Here is a 5,372-nt window from a genome sequence, read left to right on the forward strand (position 1 = left end):
AAAAAAAAAAAAAAAAGACTTGAGAGAAAGCTGACCTTTCATATGGAGAGGTCAGAGAGGGCTTTACTTAGGAAAAGGGGACTGTGACCAGCTATATAACAGATCACAGAGCCCGGGATCCCACGCAGAACCCCGCCCTCCACTCTCTAGAACAGTGGTTCTCAACCTGTGGGTCGCAACCCACGGGAACTGTATTAAAGGACCCCAGCATTAGGAAGTTTGAGAACCACTGCTCTAGAACATTCTTTTCCCTTTGCTTCCCCACATCAACACCCTGGTAGCGAAGGCAGGCTGGCTGGCACAGGTGGGAAGGTGAAATTGTGGGCTGGAAAGGTGTGGCAGTCACACTTGTTCCAGGTGCCCAGGGCCCTGAAGCATCAAACTTCAGTCCCTGGCTTTGCAGGACTTGACCCTGTAGTCCCGATCCCCAGGACACTTCCCTCCAGCAGCTCTCAGGGCAGGGAGTTAGGAGCGCTTATTTGATGCTGGGCTCTCCTCTGGGGTGCTGAAATTGTGAGAAAATTTGTACCTGTGTTTGTAGCAGGAGAACCTGGGTGGTGCCACGTTGTGAAAATGTGCTATATCCTGCATTCTAGGCTGGAAGCTGAAATCTGTTCTGGAGCAGCACCCTCTCGGTGTGGGGAGGGAGCCCCGGGAGACTTCCTAGTCAGGCAGCGATGGCCAGGGATCGCCAGGGACCCCCAACCACACAAAGTTGTCGTAAGACATGTGCTTCTTGCTGAGATGTTAGGTGCTCTGCTGAGTGATGAGAAGGGCTATATACGTTCTGCGGAAATGATTGTATTAACTGGTCTGGGGTTACTGTTGTTTGGATGTAAACGAAGAGGTGATCGTGGAGGCTGGAGCACCTGGGATGACTGTGGTACACATGCCTTTCCTGCAGAGATGCTCCCTGACTATCATCAGATTCCACAAGGCAAAGATTCATGTATTTAATATTTGTAAGGGAATTGGTTTCTTAGGGGCAGGAGAGGACCTTTTGAGTCCTGAGTATTTGCATATTTTACAGAAGACATTGATCTGTCTGATGAACAAGAAGAGGCAACGTCAAGGTTGACTTCCCAAAATGCGATGACAAAGCCTCTAAGGGGAAGAGAGGCAGGGGAGAGCTGGGTCCCGTCTATGGACGGCTTTGCTTTATTGCTGACACTTGCTAAGAGGGCACATAGATAGCTTGCAGCCGTCTCTCGGCACCTGTGTCGTCCTGCAGGGGAGGAAGGATAGACCTGGCTTCCTGGACGCCAGCCTGGGCCCGAGAGCCCAGTGCATTTTTGGCCAGTAGGGAAAAAGAGCAGGCATTTGTCTGTACCTACCAGAATTGTAATTTTCAAGTGGTGTGTCATGGCACAGGGAAAGTCTTAGGTGTGCCGTGAAAATTTTTAAAAATCATTAATTAAATTACTTTTTAAAGAAGTTCAAGCACAGTAAGTATTTTCTTTTTCTTACTCTTTTTTTTTTTTTTTTTGTTAAACACAATTTAAGTGTGCTACAGAAGTATAGGTTCAAGGGCACTATGAAATAAAAAAGGCTGAAAAGCACTGAGCTAGAAGAATCATTGCCTACCTTCCAGGAGACGGGAAGGGGGACCTTCGACTCTACTTGTTTCTGTTGCAGAAAATAATCATGATTGTTTTGTATGAAATAACTTAAGTTATTATTTATATTTTAGTTTACATGGATGGGTTTTAGCTCCAGATCAGCATATTTGACATTAAAGAGTTGCTTTATACATTTCAAAATACTTTTATATTCATTGTTACTGAATGACTGGTCTCGATTCTCTCTGTTGGGAGTTGTGGGGATGGAACAAGATCAGGGAAAAGTTGTGGACACTGCTATGATTGGTCTGGCTCTCTGTGTTTATAAAGATTGGCCTGGATCTCTGTGTTAAGAAGGATTCCGAGGCTTCTCCTAAGCTCTGTGGGAAGGTGCTTCCTGAAGGATTAGTCAGGTCTGCTATGAATGCAGGAGGAAAGATCTGGTTACCTGGAACCTTGGAATACCTGTTATCTTTTCCGACCATAAAATCCCATGACTCTAGGGCAGTGTTTTTCAACCTTTTTTTCTCATAGCACACTTGAACCTACGGTTAAACTTCTGCGGCACACTGAAATTATATCGATGAAAAAAAAGAGGGAAAGAAAGAATATCCTTGCTGTGCTTTGAATTTCTTTCAAAAATATTGTAATAAATGTCTTTAAAAATTGTTGTGGCAGACCTAAGATCCTCTCCTGGCACACTGGTTGAAAATCACTGCTCTCAGGTAAGGGTCAGCCAATGACATCCCTCAGACCAAATCCAGCCCGCCACCAGTTTTTATTGAAATGGAGTTTCATTGAAATACAATCACACTCTTTTGTTTATGTGATGATTTTGGCAGCTTCTGTGCTCCAAGGCAGAGTTGGTAGTTGTGATGGACCATGTGGTCCCCCAAAGCCTAAAATAAGTATTCTTTGGCCCTTTACAAGAAAGTCTGACAGCGCTGTTTTAGGGCAGCTTAGTCCCTGCCCCCCGCCTCCATTTTTACAAATGTTTATTCTGTATCTCTATGAAGGAGGGAGGAAGATCTTATGACCTTCCCTTTTAAGAATAAAGAAAGTGAAATGTCATGAGGGGAAGTGCTTTGTCAAGGTCACAGTGCCAGGTGACCTATATAGGTCCCCAGAGGCCCCTCGTTCATTCTTTTGCAACATGTGACTTCAAGAGAGAATGTTCTAGCTTGGTGCAGAAGAATTTAATTTGTTTCAGGATAAGAATTTCCCATCAAGTCTTTAGATGGCAACAAGGAAGTGTGCAGGGAAGGGACCCTGGGAACTTTGCTGGTGAGTGGCAGGCAGACAGTCCATATGTTCCAGTTTGGGGCCTCCAAGCAGCAGGTGCTAAAACAGAGGGAAACGTGCAAGGGGTGTATTGGGGGGGATGCTTGTGAAGAATTCAGCAGGCCTTGGACTGGCTGCAGATCTCAGCCCTGGGAAAGGAGGGTGCAAAGGATTGGGTAGGAGGACCGTCAGACTGTGGGACAGTTCCCAGAAATTATCTGCCAGGTTGGTGGCACAGTACCATCATTGTGTGTCCCCAGTGTGCCCAGCCATTGATGAGTCATGGCCTAGGGGCAGTGTGGCCTGGCAGGAAGGCAGTGATGGACCCAAAGGGGCAGCACAGAGAAGCTGGCAGTCAGTTATGTGCCCCCAGCAGGCTCTCTTAAAGGGCGATTCGAGCAGAGCTCTTCTGTGGCTGGCATGGCATGTGGTATTTGCCCATGCACCCCAGGACAGATTCTGTGCTATGCCTGGAGGCAACAGAGATCTGAAGAAGATTATTTCCACTCTTAAGAAGCTCATGGTCTGGTTGGGACGACCAAACATGCCCCCCTGATTAAGCAAATTTACATTAAAATTATGGCAAAGGCAGGAATACAGGGGTGTGTGTGTGATGGAATGGTCTGAGTCGTCAGGAACAGTGTGTGCTGCCGGTTCAAAGAGGGACCCCGGGGAGGAAAGCTTGGGGTGTTCCCATTTGGCATAATGATAATGACAGAGATGTGTGCTGGGCACTCTGGGTCATCTCAGCCTCCTCCGTGCCCACAGGCTGTCTCTGTCCACTTGGCAAGCATTGAATACCCACCAAGTCCAAAGGCTCCGTGCCAGGTGAGGTGATTATGTGGGCCCTTGGCCCTAAACAAACTTATGACATTGAGGGAAGTATAGACACTCATGAGTCATTAAAAAAACAAATCTCTAGAAATACATACAGGTTTGTGTGGGATTCTTAATGACTGGACTCCTGCTAATATTCAGGTAAGGTGCAAATAATGGGCAAAGCCATAGCAACCATATATTATCAAGCTCTGTAATGCTTGATGCAGTGGTAGGAAGTCTTTTATTTCCATTTATTATGGAAAAAAATAGCAAATAATACACATAGAAAAATACTAAAGCATATAAAGGACCCAATTATACCCATGACTCCATTTCAATAATTATGAACTCATGGCAAGTTTAGCTTTGCCCATACACCCCTCCCATTGTGCTATATTGGAGCAAAACCCCAGAGGTCATGTAATGTCACTGATGGATATTAGGGTACATATCTCTAAAGGGTAAGGACGCTGTTTTTCTTTTAAAATATATCCATAATACTACCATACACATTTCACCTTCAGAGAAGGTGACCAGACAGAGAAGGAGGGAGGGGGTGAGGGAAAGGAAAAGAAAAAAAAAAAAAAAGAAGAAAATAATGACTAATTCTCACCTAAATTGGATTTCATTTTGACCAAAGAACATTACTTAAACATTAATTTTTAATTCGACTTGTTAGTATGTTGTTTAGGATATTGTATCCTCATTTATAAGTGAAATATGTTTGTAATTTCCCCTTTACAATAATATATTTTCTCCAATTTTAGTATCAGGTGTATCCAGATTTTGAAGTATTTCTTCTTTTTCTATTGTCTATAAGATTTGGCATCATCTGTTTTTTGAAATTATCTTTTACTTTCATTTTTAAATATTAGTTGTCTATTTTTTGAGACTTTGGAAAAAAAAATAAGTCGTTAACTGATGACTCCACACTGAACCTCAGAGTCAAAGCATTCTATAGTAGACATACTCTTATTTGACAATGTGCATGTTACTTTCTTTGCATTATTATTATTATTATTGCTTAATATTTCAATGCAGCAATCCTCTGATTTCTTTTCTGAGTCTATTTATCTTCGTTCACTCTTACGAGGTTTTTGTTTCTAGTCCTTATCTTAAACATTGTTATTGTTACTAAATTTTAAGCCTTTTTAATTTTGCAAAGGCAAAAAGTGGAAACCTAATAACACATGTGTATGTAAAAATATATAAATATTAAAATATATAAATATAAAAATATATGTCCCTAATAGTACCACACACATTTCACCTTCCTCGGCTTCATTTTCTTATTTATAAAATGGACATAATGGAATCTTTCTTTCAAGGTCATTATCTGCGTTTTATAATAAGTGCTTAAAAAACATGACCTTGCCACAGTCATGTTGCCTATTGTGATTATAACATGTGAGAAATTGTGGATCAGAAGGGCCTAGAAATCTGCATTTCAACACAATAGGTTTCTGAAGCAGGTGTGGCCAAGGCCACATTTTGAGACATTTTTCTGGGGGGGGGGTATACAATAATTGGAGCTGTCTTTTGATACACAAATTGAATACTGTCATTTTCAATGATTTTCCAGAGCTTTGAGGACACATTCAAATGTCTTATCTTAATCCCCAAGGTTCCGCAGGACCCAGAGCCAGCGATTCTCAAATTTTAGTAAGTATTAGAACTACTTGGGGATCCTGTTAAAATGGCTAGTCCCAGGTT

At 42.5% G+C, this 5,372-nt stretch overlaps 1 long non-coding RNA gene across 1 annotated transcript in view; it reads left to right on the plus strand.

Annotated features, from left to right (window-relative positions):
• Positions 1–5,372, plus strand: part of LOC111724299 — a 14,385-nt gene extending 9,013 nt beyond the window's left edge. The window contains exon 3 of the long non-coding RNA XR_002772621.1: positions 5,242–5,372. This is a non-coding gene — a long non-coding RNA (uncharacterized LOC111724299). The remainder of the gene's footprint in view (positions 1–5,241) is intronic.

The sequence above is a fragment of the Otolemur garnettii genome, unplaced genomic scaffold, assembly GCF_000181295.1.
Source record: "Otolemur garnettii isolate 467f Iridium unplaced genomic scaffold, OtoGar3 scaffold00021, whole genome shotgun sequence".
In the NCBI taxonomy this organism is placed as follows: domain Eukaryota; kingdom Metazoa; phylum Chordata; class Mammalia; order Primates; family Galagidae; genus Otolemur; species Otolemur garnettii.